Consider the following 18,668-nt stretch of genomic DNA (forward strand, 5'->3'; position numbering starts at 1 on the left):
AGCACACTTTTCAACATGTGGAGGGAAATATGAGGGACTGGAGAATAGAAAGAATATGATGAAGTTTCTTTGCATGCATTCCAAAGATAAAATTATCATTTTTTAAAAAAGGAGAATAGAAAAACAAACAAACAAACAAAATGGGCATAGAGAAGTGTAAGCAACCTATCTGTTTAGTTTTTAACACTTCATTAGGGCAAGTCCGCTTCAATGGTGCCTGGAAATTCATTTGGAGGATTGAAATTATATACTTCCTAGAAACAAACCAGAGGAACAAGAAAGTCCAAACATCTCCTTTGCTTTGGTTTCTTCATGGCTGGAATGACTGTTTTGATTTTTTTGTTGTATCCCACTTTCTCCTTTACCCCAGCCAGAATCACGAGGACGCCAGAATGCTGATAGTGTCCAAAACAGTGAAGGACATAGCATTTGTAAATATTTATTCATCTCTCTCCAGCCCAGACTTTGTCCTCTTCACCTTTGTCCTATACTGACAAATAGGCCTTTTCCCTTTTTGACCCTACTAGTCCTGCCCCATATCCCTATTGTCCGAAGGTTTTACCCTGGACCTATACATGAGATGAGAAGTTCCCCTGTATCTTCTGAAAGGGAGAAGAGGTAAGGCAAAAAGGCTGATGACCTCTGGCAAGAGACCCCCAAAACGTTTAATAAGTTCTTATTAAAAGTATACATTGGGTGAAAGTCCGGGGAAACTGAAAATATTGGTAAGTTAAATGAAATCAGTACAACTTCTACTTCTCACTTTTCTAATTCCAATGCAAAACACAAATAAAATGTGTTCATCAGCTGGGTGGTAACTCTTTCCAAATCTAACCAAAACTCCAAAAATTGGGTTTCATCTAGGGTTTAGCGGTAACTACCGTCCAAAAATTAGGAGAAGAAGGTATCTGATGCCTTCTGAAACTGGTACAGGTTCCTACATATTGTTATGGTAAAAAGTTTCCTTGGTGCTGTCACTCATTTCTTTTTTTAAAAAAATTAGTTAATTAATTTATTTATTTTTGACTGCGTTGGGTCCTCGTTGCTGCACGCAGGCTTTCTTTTAGTTGCGGTGAGCGGGGGCTACTCTTCGTTGCGATACGAAGGCTTCTCATTGCGGTGGCTTCTCTTGTTGAGGAGCACGGGATCTAGGTGTGCGGGCTTCAGTAGTTGTGACGCATGGGCTCAGTAGTTGCTGTCACTCATTTCTGACAGACAACCAAAAGGAACAGGCCAGAGGGAGGGGCCCAGAGTCCTTCCCTCTATTTCACTTCCCTCAGTTCCCAGCAGCGGCCCCTGACAACTAACAGCAGACAGAAGGAAGAAGAGGGGTAGTTCTGTAAGGATGCACTACCAAAATTGTAGGAAGCAAGAACTAGGTGCAAAGCGGTCCAACACTACCTGAAGTTACTGGTTGCTAAATCCCTAGGGAACCCTACCTAGGACTATATCGTTTCTGTGGAGTGATATAACAAAGGGTAAAATATTTAACCCTTTTTTCCTAGGATCTATCAAAAAGCAAGAATATCTACTCATCACTTTTTCAACATTGTACTGGAAGTCCTAAGTAGTATAATGAGGAAATAATAAAAAATTAATCACATAAAAAAATAGAAAGGAAATTAGAACGGTATTTATTTAGAAACAACATGATTGTTTATGTAGAAAATCCTAATTTTTTGAGGAACTTCCATACTGTTTTTTACAGTGGCTGCACCAGCTTACATCCCCACCAAGGAAACTAATATAATATGTCAATTACATCTCAATAAAAAGAATAAATGAAAGTGGGGATATTACTATTTGTTTTACAGAAACAAAAAGGAATTTGAGAGTACTATGAATAGGTGTATGACAATAAATTGGATAATCTAGATGAAATAGACAAATTCTTAGAAACATACAACCTACCAAGACTGAATCATGAAGTAATAGAAAATCTGAACAGACCTATAATTAGTAAGGAGATTGAGTCGGTAATCAAAAATTTCCCAATAAAGAAAAGCCCTGGACAAAATGGTCTTATTGGTGAATTCTACCAGACATTTGTGAGTTTTTTTAGTTTTGTTTTTATTTTTTACATTCTTTTTTTTCCTACCAAACATTTGAAGAAGAATTAATACCAATCCTTCTCAGACTCTTCTAAAATATCAAAGAGGAGGGAACATGCCTAACTAATTCTACGAGACCAGCATTACCCTGATATCAAAGCTAGACAAAGACCCTACAAGGAAAGAAAACTACAGACCTATATCTCATGAGAATATTAATGCAAAATACTAGCAAATTGAATTTGGTAGCATATTAAAAGGATTTTACACCATGACAAAGTGGGATTTATTTCTAGAATGTAAGAGTGGTTCAATATATGAAAATCAATCAGTGTAATTCACCACATTAACAGAATGAAAGAGAAAATCACGTGATCATCTCAATTGATGCAGAAAAGCATTTTACATCAATAAAATAGAAATAGGAAGAAACTATCTTAACAAGAAAGGTCATAAATGAAAAACCCACAGCTAACATCATATTCAATGGTAAAAGACTGAAAGCTTTTCCTCTAAGATCAGGAACAAGACAAAGATGTTTGCTTTCAACACTTTTATTCAACATAGTGTTGAGCAATTAGGCAAGAAAAAGAAAAAAAGACATCCAAATTGGAAAGGAAAAAGCAAAATTATCTCTGTTTGCAGAAGACGTGATCATATAAGTAGAAAACCCTAAATAACACACACACCTGCTAAAATTAATAAGCAAATTAAGCAAAGTTGCAGGATAAAAAATCAACACCCCAAATTAGCTGCATGTCTATACACTAACAGTGAAAAATATGAAAAAAGAAATAAAGAAAGAAAACAATTTTTTTATAACAGCATCAAAAAGCATAAAATACTTAGGAATAAACTTAACCAAGGTGGCAAAAGACTTATACATTGAAAACTACAAAACATTGCTGAAAGAAATTAAAGAAGGCATAAATAAATGGAAAGACATCACACCCATAGATTGGAAGACTTAACATTGTTAAAATGTCAATACTACCCAAAGAGACTAACAAATCTGATGCAATCTCTTCCAAAATCCCAGTAATGTTTTTTGCAAAAACAGAAAAACCATCCTAAAGTTCACATGAAATTTCAAGAGACATTGAATAGCTGAAGCAATCTTGAAAAAGAAAACAAACTTGGAGGACTTGCTTCCTGATTTGAAAATATATTACAACGCTCCATTACTACAAAGATGAAAACAACTTTGATGATCAAAAAGAAGTCAATAAAATAAGACTGAAGTGGTTCCTGAAAAAAAAAAAAAGCTACAGTAATCAAAACAGTGTGGTACTACACATAATGACAAGTACCTCACAGGAGTCATTCTGCAAGGCCAGTCAAAGCCACACTTGCATGCTTTTGTAAGCAGCTGAGCTGCAGTGAGAGAATAATTCCTTTTCTTAAAAATGAAGATACTGGGACTTCCCTGGTGGCACAGTGGTTAAGAATCCTCCTGCCAATGCAGGGGACACAGGTTTGAGCCCTGGTCCGAGAAGATCCCACATGCCGTGGAGCAACTAAGCCCGTGCGCCACAACTACTGAGCCTGCACTCTGGAGCCCACGAGCCACAAGTACTGAAGCCTGTGCACCTAGAGCCTGTGCTCCGCAGCCAGAGAAGCCACCACAATGAGAAGCCCGCGCACCGCAATGAAGAGTAGCCCCTGCTCACTGCAACTAGAGAAAGCCCGCGCGCAGCAACGAAGACCCAAACACAGCCAAAAATAAATAAATAAATAAATTTATTTTTTAAAAAAATGAAGATACAAACTAGGACACACAACTCAAGAAGCCTGGCCTCCCGAGAGAATATGCTTCAGCAAATGAAAGCATTTCCTGAAAATAATTCTAGTTTAGCCCTAACAGATAAGTGGATGAGAGACTTTGCTTAACATTGTTTAACATATTGGGAACTTATAAAAATCAACGAGAAAAATAAACATAGTTTCAATTTAAAAAATAAACTGAGAACAAAATTTGCAAAAAAGCACACACAGAAAACAGTGTGGTATCGGCATAAAGATAGACATATAGACTAACAGAAAAGGATAGAGAACCCAGAAGTAAATCTTTGCATATGTAGTCAAATGATTTTTTACAAGTGTGTTGGAACCATTCAGTGAGACATATGGTACTGGGACAATTGGATATCCACATGCAAAAGAATGAAGTTTGACCCTTCACACCATATACAAAAATTAACTCAAAATGGATCAAAAACCTGAACATAAGAGCTAAAACAGTTTCTTAGAAGAAAACATAGGGAAAAAACCTCATGACATTGCATTTGGCAGTGATTTATTGGATATGACACTAAAAGCACAGGCAACAAAAGAAAAAATAAATTGGACTTCATTAAAAACTTTAAATTAATTAACTTTTAAAACTTTTGTGCATCAAAGGACACTAACAACAGAGTGAAAAAGTAACCCACAGAATGGGAGAAAATCTTTGCATATCATATAGCTGATGGGGGTTAATATCCAGACTATATAAAGAATTCCTACAACTTAATAACAAACAATTCAATTTCAAAATGGGCAAAGGGGAATTACCTGGCGGTCCAGTGGTTAGGACTTGGCACTCTCACTGTGATTGCTAACCACAGTGAGGCCTGGGTTGGATCCCTGGTCGGGGAACTAAGATCCCACAAGCCTCGCGGCACAGTCCCCCCACACCCAAAAGAAAAGGGCAAGGGACTTGAATAGACATTTTTCCAAAGAAGACGTACAAATGGCCAATTAGCACGTGAAAAGTTGCTCAATATTATTAATCATTAGGGAAATACTAATCAAAACCACAATGAAAGACCATTTCACACAACCTAAATGTCCCTCACAAATGGGTGAACAAAATGTGGTATACACGTACAATGGAACATTATTCAGCCTTAAAAAGGAAGGAAATCTGAACACATGCTATAACATGAATGAACCTTAAGGACATTATAGTAAATGAAATCAGCCAGACACAGAAGGACAAATATTATATGATTCCACTTACATGAAGTACTTAGAATAGTCAAATTCAGAGACAGAAAGTAGAATAATGGTTATTCAGGGCTGAGGACAGGGAGGAATAGGGAGTTAGTGTTAATGAGTACAGAATTTCAGTTTGGGAAGATGATGAAAAAGTTCTGGAGATTGATATGGTAACAAAGTGAATGGATATTAACAACCGTGTGAATGTACTTAATGTCACTAAACATACACTTAGAATTGGTTAAAATGGTAAATTTTATGTTATGTATGTTTTACCACAATAAAAAAGCACTAATCATAAAAATAAAGATCAATAAATTGAACTTCAAAATTAAAACTTCTACTGTTAAGAAAATGAAGAGACAAGGCATGGTCTGGGGAAAATACTTGCAAATACATATCTGACAAAGAATATCTATCACATATGATACATGTGTGAAATTTATGTCAGTGATAAACAGTCAGCCTCAGTATCCATGGATGCAGAACTTGTATGGAAGGTCGACTGTACTATGACTGTACTATTTTATATAAGGGACTTGAGCATCCACAGATTTGGTATGGAGGGAGGGTCTGGAGCCAGTCCCCCTCAGATACCGAGGGAGGACTGTATCTCACTATAATTTACATCAGTGGTATGATACATGCAATATGCATATAGACACAATATTAAATAAGCAAACAATTCCGTTTTATAAATGGACAAAAGACTTGAACAGATACTTCACAAAAGAAAACAGTGGCCAATAAGCATATCGAAAGATGTACAATATCATGTCATCAAAGGAATGTAAATTAATACCACCAGGAGATACCCACTAGGATGGCTAAAATTAGAAAGACAGATAATATCAAGTGTTGATGAGAATCAAGTAGAACTTTCATACATTGGTACAATCACTTTGGAAAACTGGCAGTTATATGTGTATATATATATACACACATACACATATATATGTATATATGGTTAAATATATACCCATCCTATTGCTTAGCAATTTTTCTTCTAAATATTTACCAAAGAGAAATGATAACACATGTCCCATAAAAGACAAGAATGTTCATAGCATATTTATCCATAATAGCCCCAAATGGGAAACTACCCAAATATCCACTAACAGGTGCATGAATTTTAAGAAAACTGTCGTATATTCACAAACTGATATATTACTTAGCATTAGAAAGCTATAAACTACTGATACCCATGAGAACATTGATAAAGCATAGACACGCTGAGCAGAAGAAGCCAAACTCAAAAGACATATTCCATGATTTCATGTGTGTGAAGTTACAGAGAGGCAACACAACTACACAGATAGAAATCAGACCAGTGTTTGCATGTGGGGAGGGAGTCATAGGAGAAGAGGAGGGCAGGGGAGTGAGATTGACTGGGAACTTTCTAAAGTGTAGGACACGTTCTGTATCTTGATTGGCCTGGTGATGTATCTATGTATCTATTTATGTATCTATCTATCTCTGTGAGTTCCTGTTTTTTAGTGTGTCAAAGCACACTGAACTGTTCACTTAAAATCTGCCTGTTTTATTATAGGTAACTTATACCTCAGCCAAAAAATTGTTAACAGAAGTGATCTCTGAGTGATCAAATCTGGGGGATTTTTTTCTTTTAAGTTGTCCAGATTTTTTTGCAATATGAATATATTACATTTACTACCAGAAAATAAAACCAATTCTTTCATTTTAAAGAAGATATTAAAAAAAAGAGAAGATATTAATGGATCAACCAACAGCAAAAATGTGTATATCCTTTGACCCACAAATTCCACTTCTGGGAAATTATTTCCGGAAATTAAGAATGAATCCAGGATGGGGGGATGGGTAAACTAGGTTAAGGGGATTAAGAGGTACAAACTTCCAGTCATAAAATAAATGTCACAGGCTTCAAGTTAGTATGAAGAGTAAAGTCCAATTTTTGCTTAAAAATATATGTGCAGGGACTTCCCTGGTGGTCCAGTGGTAAAGAATCCACCTTCCAATGCAGGGTACGCGGGTTCAATCCCTGGTCAGGGAACTAAGATCCCACATGCCGCGGGGCAACTAGGCCCTCGAACCACAACTACTGAGCCTGCAAGCCTCAACTAGAGAGAGGAAACCCGCACGCCACAACTAGAGAGAAGCCTGAGCACCACAACACAACAGATCCTGCATGCCACAACGAAGACCCGACACAGCCAAAAATATAAATAAATAAATAAATAAATATTTTTTAAAAAATGTATGTGCGTATTACAGTTATAGAAAAATTCTATAAGGATAGTTGGACACCCAAATATTAATAAACTAGCCCTCTGAGGTGGGCCTATAGGTAATTTTTCTTTACTTTTTTACATTATGTTCATTGCAAACAAAAGTAAAAAATACTTTACTCATACAAGATTAAAAAGGAAGAAATCAGACTGTCAGATTGTGGGTTAGGGAATTCCCTGGTGGTCCAGTGGTTAGGACTCTGGGCTTTCACTGCTGAGGGCACGGGTTCAATCCCTGCTTGGGGAACTAAGATCCTGCAAGCCTCATGGCACTGCCAAATAAACAAATAAATAAATTTTTTAAAAAGAAAAAAAAAGATTTTGGGTTAAACCATCACTCCCACTGAACAAAAGGCTGGGGAGTGAGAATGAGGCTGCAGAGAGGCCACGGAGTCGGGCAGGAGAGATGAAATCATTATGAGGAGGAGGGAAACATGAGACCAATACCTCCTGGCTATAAGGTAGTGGATCTCAAAGTGTGGTCCCAAGACCACCAGCCTCAGCATCACCTGGGAACTTAGAAATGTAAATTCTTAGGCCCCATCCCAGACCTGCTAAATCAGATACTCAGAATAAGCTCAGAAATCTGTGTGGGTTTTTTGTTTTGTTTTGTTTTTTCCACACCACGCGGGCTTTTGGGATCTTAGTTCCCTGACCAGGGATCGAAGGCCCTTGGCAGTGAAAGCACCAAGTCCTAACCACTGGACCGCCAGGGAATTCTCCAGAAATCTGTTTTAACAAGCTCTACAGGTGATTCTGATGTACGCTCAAATTTGACCACAGCTATTGTACCATTGTACCATTAAAGGTTAGGAAGCACAGGTGGCAGTGTGGGGTAAGGGTAGGGCGGGAGGGGTTTCTAGCCACTTCTCCAGCTGCCCCAAATATATTTGTTAATTGCGTAAATTACTGAATGGATCCTAAAGATCTAAAAGTGAGTAAGGCAGGATCCTTACCCTCTAGGAGCTCACAATCTAGGGGGAGAAGTAGGAAATGTGCTGTAACACCAGAGGATTTGTGCTATAGCAGTGGAAAGAAGAGAGCCCAACTGCCAAAGTTTCTCCATAGATTCAAAGGGTAACAGGGACAACTCTTCAAAAGGAGTGACAATTGAGCTGAGTCTTGAAGGCAGAGGTTTATCCGGAGGACAGGTGAGGTATGTGTGTGTGTGGTTGGAGCCTTCTAGTAGAGGGACGGGCATGACCAACCATTGAGAGAAAAAGCCTGCTTTTGGAGTATGGAAAGTAGTCCAAGATGAAGATGACTTCAATGTAAAGTAGGTATGTGGGTGGCATGGACCTAAGGCTGCCAAGGTTGGACAAAGACCAGACACACTCAGAGGCTCTGGACTCTGTCTTGAAAGTAGTGGGGAACCATCAGGTGGTCTGGACAGGGGAGTGATAGAATCAAACCTATGCTTTAGAAAGATAACTCAAGAGGCATTGTGGAAGATGGACTTAGGAGGAGGGGAGATTAGAGTGACGAGGACTAGCAGGACGGCTGCTGCAGGAATCTCAGTCAGAGATGACAAATTGCAATGAGCCGGAAGAGATCTAGAGTAGTCAAAGCTATAGAAACAGAAAGTAGAAGGATGGCTGCTGGGGGCTGAGGGGAGGGGGAAATGGGGTGTTGTTTAATGGGTAGATTTTCAGTTTTTCAACATGAGAAAGTTCTGGAGATGGGTTGCACAACAACGTGAAGGTAGTTAACACTATTGAACTGTACACTTAGAAATGGTTAAGATGGTATATTTTATGCTATGTGTTTTTTACCACAATTTTAAAAAAGCTAAACTGGGACTTCCCTGGCGGTCCAGTGGTTAGGACTCAGTGCTTTCACTGCCGTGGGCCTGGGTTTGATTCCTGGTCGGGAAACTAAGATCTCACAAGCTGCGCAGAGCAGCCAAAAAAAAAAAAAAACTAAGAAAAGAATGAGGAAGAAAAATTTTTCAGATTGAGTAGACTCACAGGATACCAGAAAATAGGTGAAAAAAACCCCATACTTAATGTATTAGTGTGCCAGGGCCGCCATAACAAAATACCACAGACTGGGTGATTTAAACAAAAGGAATTTATTTCTCATGGTCTGGAGGCTAGCAGTCCAAGGTCAAGGTGTTGGCAGGTTTGGTTAGTCCTGAGACATCTCTCCTTGGCTTGCAGATGGCTGCCGTCTTGCTGTTCCCACACATAGCCTTTCCTCTGTGTTTATGCATTTCTGGTGTCTTTTCCACTTCTTATGACACCAGTCCCATTGGATTAGAATCCCACTCTTTTTTTCTTGTTGTTGTTTAAATTTTATTATTTATTTATTTATTTTTGGCTGCGTTGGGTCTTCGTTGCTGTGTGCGGGCTTTCTCTAGCTGCGGTGAGGGGAGGGCTACTCTTCGTTTTGGTGCGCGGGCTTCTCATTGCAGTGACTTCTCTTGTTGCGGAGCGTGGGCTCTAGGCACGCGGACTCAGTAGTTGTGGCTCACGGGCTTAGTTGCTCCGCGGCATGTGGGATCTTCCCGGACCAGGGCTTGAACCCTTGTCCCCTGTATTGGCAGGTGGATTCTTAACCACTGCGCCACCAGGGAAGTCCCTAGAATCTTACTCTTATGATACCATTTAACCTTAACTACCTCCTTAAAGGCCCTCTCCCCACATATAGTCACATTGTGGGTTAGGGCTTCAATTGATGAATTCTGGGGGGGGACACAATTCAATCCATAACCCCTAGAGACATTACCACGTAATACCAACAATAAAAACTATGAATAATAATTTAAAACTTGGAAAGAAAATTCAGTTTCTCAGTTGTACCACCCATATTTCAAGCACCCAGTAGACACATGGGGCTCGTGTCCACCATATTGGACAGCACAGATATAGAACATTTTCATCATCTCTCAAATTTCTGTTGGATTGCAGTAGTCCGGAAATTGTGGAAGAAGTCATAAAACCCCTAAGATTGTAATTGACTCTATTTTAATACACCCCCAGGTCCCTCTTCCCTACCTTAATCAGAGGGATCATCCTCTTTCCAACCACCTGGAATTTCAACAAGGACTGGTAAGATTTGTCACCTCTGATTTTCAATACGTGGGTTAGCACATCTATGAAAGACCTGCTGGCCTGGGCAGCATTCTTGCTCCTGAGGCCATCTGATCTTTGGGAAATCTCATTGCAGTACCCAGAGCCTAACAGAATAAAGCAAGCATGTATATGATTTAAGGAGTCATATGATTTTATGATGAAGGGAAAAACCTGTTTTGTTTTGTTTTGTTTTTGAAGGAAGAGGATTCTCTTCACTACCATGAATAATGACAGACTGACATAATCATAGTTGAATATTCTATTCCATATCTGAAGTTTAGGATAAGGGAGTTGGTGATAATTTTAAATTCAGTTTAATTCCTTTTGTGAATAATCTCTTTATTTATATAAAGCATAAGATTCCTAGGAAAAGTATCTAAGTCATGGCCCTTGAATAAGGCCCAAAATGAGTAGGAGCTGAGTTTATTTCTTCAGGTGTCTTGTCTTCCGAGGCCATGGTTGTTGTTTGTCACCCCTGGGTGATTCACATCTGTGGTGCCTTCCAAGCCCTCCTCCTTAGTCTCTGACAGAGGGGTATTTGCCTCTTTTTCATGGTAATACTGGTTCAGCTCCTGAACCCCAGATTTCGCTGCAGATTTAAGCACAGAGCTCACCAATAGCCCCTGGGTCCCCTGATAACCTGGCCACGATCATCCGAAGGCTGGAGCCTAGGTCTATGGCCTCATCTCAGCCTCACTCCTTGGGTCTATTGTAGTTCTGAGCAGCAGAGTACAAAGCTATGCCTGACTTTGTGGTAGATTCCCACTCCTGGCAACAGCTGGACCACGTTGTACATATGCTGCTCTTGCTCATACTAACATTCTAGAATAGAGAAGGCACATCTTTCTCTCCCTGGATCAGGCTGAACCCTGCCTAATAGCTGCGGCAGGGCACTCCCTGGGAGGCCCCTCCCTGTGCAGCTGTCCATGTGGCACCTTGTATTTGATTGAAGAAAACCTGCATGGCTTTCACATCCTCCAGGCTATAAAGATGAAGCTGCAGGATCTAGCAATCAGTCTCATGATCAGTCTGCTCCAGGGACATCCTTGGTAGAGTACAAAGTGGGTGAGGCCAGCCAGGGACTTTGGGAGCAGAGTCTGGCAGAACCAAGAGCCTGCTGTGGATGGCTGGATCCCCTGAGATGAGGAAAAAGGCACCAGGGTCTTTTTCTGGGCACCACATGAAGTGACAACCACAGGGTACAGCAGAAGGCACTAAAGGAGCAGGTCATGGTGGGTCTTGGTGATGTCTAGCTGGATCTGACTATACTAGAGTGGAAGACAACACACAAACTGTTTCCTTTGGGCTGTGGTCTGAAGGAACCCAGAGCTCAGTTAGAGGACATCTCACCCATCAACTCCCAGCCTCTCTTCCTTTTAAGTCTGGGGCCAGGGAATGGGACTCAGTTGCTCTTCTTGGTCTCCCTATCCAGATCACCAGAGACTTCCTCTGCTTTACATGGGCCCCATTCCATGCAGGTATGGGGCCCCAAATTACTACACAATCCAGTCAGGGAGAAGTGAAACTGCTCTGGTAGATCTAGACCCACTCTGCCCAGTTCTCTGTCCCATGAGGAGGAAAGATGGTTGCTTTCCCCAGTGATCAGCAAGGGATATGACCTCTATAATTATTTGCCCGTTTGTATTGACTGCTCAAACCTTGTCCCCTTGTTACACACTCAGCCTCAAAATACATTGGCACTTCCTACATGTCCCTGCCACATTTCATCTCCAGCTCACAAAAGAAGCCATGGAGGGAATTTCCTGGTGGTCCCATGGTTAAGACTTGGCGCTTTCAATGCTGTGGGCCTGGGTTTGATCCCTGGTCAGGGAACTAAGATCCCATTTTGCGCAGCGCCCCACCCCCCCGCCAAAAAAAATGCCACAGAGACCCGCAGTTAAGAGAGATCAAATAACAGTGATTCTGATACAGAAGCAACGTTTAATTTCTCTTTTCAGTTTAAAAATTAACACAAGCAAGCTATAGCATCCAGTTGGGGAATTAGAAAGTAAAAGGTAGTTGAACGGGGAAAGATTACAATATCCTTCATGTCTAGTACATAATATATCCACAGTATCTTTCAACTGAAATACAGAGAAATTGGGAGAAAAAATAGGGGCTAGGACCTATTAAGAGAGGGGGCAAAGCTGACTCTGGTCACATGTCTTTTAGCACTGGGATCAAATGAGTAGCACACTTCTGCCCTAAGCTGTCTCAACGTTTCTAACTACCTGTTGTGCACAGTCCTTGTACACAGTCCTATCAGAGACATTTGAGACAGGAGATAGGATTCCTCGGAGGCCTTCCCTATCCAAAAAATGTCTGGAAATGTTTCTGTATTAGTCCCAGTATAAGGCACGTCAGAATGGTTGTGGAATGCTTGACAAAGTATATCTGATCTTCCATAGGCATTGTGAAGTCTTTAATCTCAGGGCTTTCCATCAGCCGTTTGCCTACTGCTTCCAAATGCTCCCGAGATTTATCCGTGCACTTCTGGGTGACACTAATGGCAGAAGTCTTTAACTCTGTTACCAGCTCAGTGCAAGGGAGCTTCTCAGCAAATTCAACTATCAGTTGTGCTGTCTCGTAGAGCACCCACTTATGTTCCTGCCTACATGCCTCAGGAAGGGTAACTGAGCGCTGCACCCACCTAAGCTCCCCTAGGGATCCTCCCAGATCCTCAGAATGACCTTAGCATTGCCAATCCCTTCTTCCTTATTGTGCTTTTTGCTCTCACGGATGAGGGTTTCATGGGTGTCCTTTCCTCCCATCTTAACAAGCTGAAGCTGCAGAATGTGGGCCTCGGTTGTGCAACCAACCTCCTCCAGGGCCACCTCCAGAGCTAAGTTGGATAGGTACTCAGAGAGAGGGGCTAAGGAGGGGACTGTGTGCAAGAGATCCCGGCAAGTTTGGGGATCTGGGAGAGGGATCTGGTTGGAGAGCACGTTCAGAGGATGCCCAGTTTCTGTGAAAGATGGCTGGAAGTTCAGGGCCCCTTCCTGGGCATTTCTTGGAAAGGCAGCCACTTGGGACAGCAAGACACAGCAAAGGAGCAGCACAGCCTGGGTCATGGTGGGTCAGCAGAACAGCCCTGCTGGAAGGAAGCAGTGCTCAGATTGGGAAGTGGGGAAAGGCTTGGGATGAAGAGACACCAGGACTGGTCAGAGCTTGGAAGTGTCTTAGCCCTTGGAAATTTCAATCACACTGGACATCAAACCTTATAGGCTGTGGGAGATACTCACCTGCTCCTGGTAAAAAAAGAAGCCAGAGGAATGAGATGGTCTGAACACGTCCTTTGCCTCTGTGCTTCTCTGATCTGAATGACTGCTTTTTAGATCTGACCTTCTCTTTATCCCAGACAAAACAGTTGACCCCTCTGAAAACAGTGAAGGACATAACATTCACAAATATTTATCTGCCTCTTCTTAGTTCAGGCTTTGCCCTTACCTTTGCCCCCATGCTGAAATCAGGTTTCTCCCTTTTCCTGCCCCATATCCCTCTCATCCTAAGGATTTCTCTAGACCTAAACTTCGATCAGAAAAAATTCCTCTGGGTCTTCTGGGGAAGTGGGAGGTGAAAGGCAGGGATGCCAGTGATTTCTGGATAGGAGACCCCAAAATAGTTCTTTAAAAATTTTTATTATTTTTTAATTGAAGTACAGTTGATTTACAATTTACAATGTTGTGTTAGTTTCAGGTGTACAGCAAAGTGATTCACATATATATATATTCTTTTTCAGATTCTTTTTCATTATAGGTTATTACAAGATATTGAATATAGTTCCCTGTGCTCTATAGTAGGTCCTTGTTGTTCACCTATTTTACATATAGCAGTGTGTATCTGTTAATCCCAAACTCCTAATTTATCCCTCCCCCCCCCCCGTTTCCCCTTTGGTAACTGTAACTTTGCCCAAAATATTTTATTTATTTATTTATTTGGCTGCGCCAGGTCTTCGTTGTGGCACGTGGAGTCTTTAGTTGCAGCATGCAGGATCTTTTAGTTGTGCATGCACGAGGGATCTAGTTCCCTGACCAGGGATTGAACCCAGGTCCCCTGCATTGGGAGCACAGAGTCTTAACCACTGGACCACCAGCGAAGTTCCCCAAAATAGTTCTTATTCAATGGATTTAATAGGTAGAGGAATAGGACAATAGAATCCACCAGAAGTCAGACCAGATAAGAGCAACTTTTCAGTTTTTACATTAATTCCAGTGCAATTCCCTAATTAAATGCATCCATTACCTTGATAGTACCCCTTTCCAAGCCTATATCAAAACTATAGGAATTGGGCTTCATATCTCATCCAGGGGTCTAGGTGAGAAACTGTAGTCTGAACAGTAAGGAACAATGGCATACGGTGCCTCCTAAAACTGGTACAGAAGTCCACACATCATTGTGGCATAAAGGTTTCTCTCTGGTGCCATAACCCACCTTGGCACACAACCAAAGGGAACAGGTCAATGAAGGGGTCTTGGGTCCCTCCGCCTATCTTATTCACTCCTCTCAGCCCCAGGACAGCTCCCTAATAAGAAGAAATCAGTCCCTAGAATAAGAGAAGTAAGTCTTCAGAAAGCTACAGGGACACATTCCTAAAACTGGGAGAACTAGATGTAGAGGTATCCAACACTATTGCCTGAAATTCTTGGACCCTAAGTCCCCAGGGAACTTCAAGACTCTACTGCTTCTGGACAGCTTAGAGAAGTTTTTGGGTCCTGCCAGATTCTCCCGTTTCTGACTTGAGTTCACCATCCATAACTGGACCTCCAGTTCTACAATCAGCGTCATCCTCATCCTCAATATGAAAATTACTTTTCCTTGAAATTCCTTGAATTTCCAACTCTGGTGCCTTGGGAATGACAGGGAAGAGAGATTGTGTAAATATGTAGGGGGATGGAAAGTGGTGGTGAGCTTGTCTCCAGGACTGAGGAATGACAGAGGATGAAGACAAAGCCAGGTCCCCCCAATCAGACTTCCTACCTTTGCTCCTGTCCTCATCTTCTACATGTCCCTCATCAATTCCCATTAGCTGTCACTTCTTGGATGATGGGTTTTTTGTTTTAATTAATAGTTTATTTTTGGGAATTCTCTGGCAGTCCAGTGGTTAGGACTCCATGCTTCCACTGCACGGGGCACGGGTTTGATCCCTGGTCGGGGAACTAAGATCCCACAAGCCACACAGCACAGCCAAATTAAATAAATAAATAAATAAAATAAAATGGCTCAAGAAGCAGAGTCCAAAAAAAAAAAAGTTTATTTTTTAGAGTAGTTTTAGGTTTATAGAAAAATTGAGCAGAAACTACAGAGTTCCCAAATATTCCCTCTCTCACAACCCCTCAGTTTCCCCTATTTTTAACATCTTCCACTGGTATGGTACTTTAGTTACACTTGATTGTTATATTATTTAAATTTTACGTATTATTATTATTATTACCTAGGTCTACAGTTTACATTAGTGTTCAGCTCTTTGCATTGCACAGTTCTATGGGTTTTACCAAATGTATAATGTCATATATCAACATTTACAGTATCATACAGAATACTTTCACTGCCCTAAAAATCTTGGGTGTTGTTTTTAGTTGCCAGTCCCCATCAGCCTGGTTTCCCACTGAGATAGGAGGCATCGAAGTAACTTCATCAGCCCCCTAGAGCAGCAAGGCTGGTACATAAGTAATTAATAGCATTCCTGCTATTATCCCCTTGGGACCCCAGACCTGCTCTCCTTTTCCTGGCTAACAGGAGGGCCCTCAGGGCTTGTGCTCAGTCCTCCTCCTCAGGCCTTGCCCTCCAGAGACTTCAGGTTCCAGCACTGGCTGAAGCTTTCCTCCTTCTCTGAATGACTCAAAGAAGCATCTAACTTTCTCGGGGTTCAGCATGTCTGGACTCCACAGGAAGTTTTCCCATGGGGTCAAAGAAGTAGAAAGTGGCAGCAGAGTAAAAGGACTAGCCTCTAGATTACCAGATTGTTAGTATTAACAACTACTCTGTGCTTAATACTGCACTGGTGAAGATCAGTAAGCGCTGGGACCCTTATTATCATCACTTTATTCACCTCTGTATACCTAGTCTTTGGGTAATCAAGTCCAATTGACACCCAGTGCCCAACACGGTGACTGCTACGTAGGAGGCACCAAATACACTGTTGTGTTAATTGGATATATTAATGAATGTACCTGTGAGATCCAAAGGTGAATACGACCTGATCCTGGCTTTCAAGGAGCTCACAGTCTGGTGGGAAAAAGAACAAGATGAAACCCTGTAAGACTGGCGCTTTATCAGGGGAATGTACAAATTCCAGCTGTAAAAGTGATTGCTTTTGGTTTGGGGTTCAAAGAGTGACACAGACTGCTTCACAAAAGAAAGCACATTCGAGCCGATTCTTGGAGGATGGGCTAGGAGACTGGCAGAATCAACAGCTTGGTGGCGTGAAAAGTTCCCTCTATGAGGGAACACAGCAAAAACATCCTTCAGAAATTAAGGTAAAATCAAGATGTTCTCAGATTAAGGAAAACTAAGAGAATTAGTCACCAGCAGACCTACTCTAAAAGAATGGCTAAGGGAATTTCTTTAAACAGAAAGAAAATTATTAAAAAAAAAAAAGCTTGAAATGTCATGAAGAGCAACAGAGTGAAAGATATGGATAAGTAATAATATACCATCTTATTCTCATGAGTTTTCTAAATCATGTTAAGTGATTTAAGTAAAAATTATAACATTGCCTTATGTGGTTCTCAGCATAGAGAAATATTTAAGATAATTACAGTATAAGTGGGGAAGGCAAAGAGACCTAAGGGAACGCAAAGTTTCTATACTTTACTCAAACTGGTAAAATGTGTCTTAGCCCTTGAAAACTCCAATTACCCTGGACATAGCTTCACCTCTACCTTCAGAGGCTATGGGAGGAAAAAAAGACAAATCAGAGAAACAAGACAGTCCAAATGCATCCCTGACCTAGGGCTCTCCCTAATCTGAATGACTATTTTCTGAACCTCACCTTCACTCTACCACAGCTGGAAACACAAGAGGGCCAGAAAGCTAATGGTTTCCAACAATAGGGAAGGACATAACATTTGCAATGTTTACCCACCTCTTTCTTGCCCAGACTTTGTCTTCCCCTATGCCCCATGCTGACAAATGTGTCTCCTGCTTCTTCCTGAGGCATACTTTTTTTTTTTTTTAATTAATTTTGTAAGTGAAATAGGGAGCATTTTCTTTTTTTTTTTTAATTTTATTTATTTTTATTTATGGCTGTGTTGGGTCTTCGTTTCTGTGCAAGGGCTTTCTCTAGTTGCGGCAAGTGGGGGCCACTCTTCATCGCGGTGCGCGGGCCTCTCACTATCGCGGCCTCTCTCGTTGCGGAGCACAGGCTCCAGATGCGCAGGCTCAGTAATTGTGGCTCACGGGCCCAGTTGCTCCGTGGCATGTGGGATCTTCCCAGACCAGGGCTCGAACCCGTGTCCCCTGCATTGGCAGGCAGATTCTCAACCACTGTGCCACCAGGGAAGCCCCTGAGGCATACTTTTTTAAACAATTGAGGTATGGGACTTCCCTGGTGGGCCAGTGGTTAAGACTCCGTGCTCCCAATGCAGGGAGCCCAGGTTGGATCCCTGGTTAGGGAACTAGATCCCGCATGCTGCAGCTAAAGAGCCTGCACGTGGCAACAAAGATCCCGTGTGCCACAACTAAGACCCGGCACAGCTAGCTAAATAAATAAATAAACAAATAAATAAACAAATGAGGTATATACTCAGCTATAAAAAGGAACGAAATTGTGCCATTTGCAGAGACGTGGATAGACCTATAGACTGTCATACAGAGTGAAGTAAGTCAGAAAGAGAAAAACAAATATTGTATAATATTGCTTATATGTGGAATCTAGAAAAATTATACAGATGAATTTATTTGCAAAGCAGAAATAGAGACACAGACGTAGAGAACAAACATGAATACCAAGGGGGTAAGGGGATGTGGGATGAACTGGGAGATTGGGATTGACATATATACGCTATTGATACTATGTATAAAATAGATAACTGAGAACCTACTGTATAGCACAGGGATCTCTACTCAATGCTCTGTGGTGACCTAAATGGGAAGGAAATCCAAAAAAGAGGGGATATATGTATACGTATAGCTGATTCACTTTGCTGTACAGCAGAAACTAACATTGTAAAGCAATTATGCTCCAATAAAAATTAGTAAACAAAACTGAGGTATACTTGATGTACAGTGTAAGATATACAACATAGTGATTCACAATTTTTAAAGGTTATACTCCATTTATAGTTACTATAAAATATTGA

At 41.0% G+C, this 18,668-nt stretch overlaps 1 pseudogene; it reads right to left on the reverse strand.

Moving 5' to 3' along the window:
- Positions 1-12,360: 12,360 nt before the first annotated feature.
- LOC137775681 (apolipoprotein F-like) lies at positions 12,361-13,439 on the reverse strand (annotated as a pseudogene).
- Between the last annotated feature and the right edge of the window lie 5,229 nt (positions 13,440-18,668).

Source organism: Eschrichtius robustus, chromosome 13 (assembly GCF_028021215.1).
Source record: "Eschrichtius robustus isolate mEscRob2 chromosome 13, mEscRob2.pri, whole genome shotgun sequence".
Taxonomy (NCBI): domain Eukaryota; kingdom Metazoa; phylum Chordata; class Mammalia; order Artiodactyla; family Eschrichtiidae; genus Eschrichtius; species Eschrichtius robustus.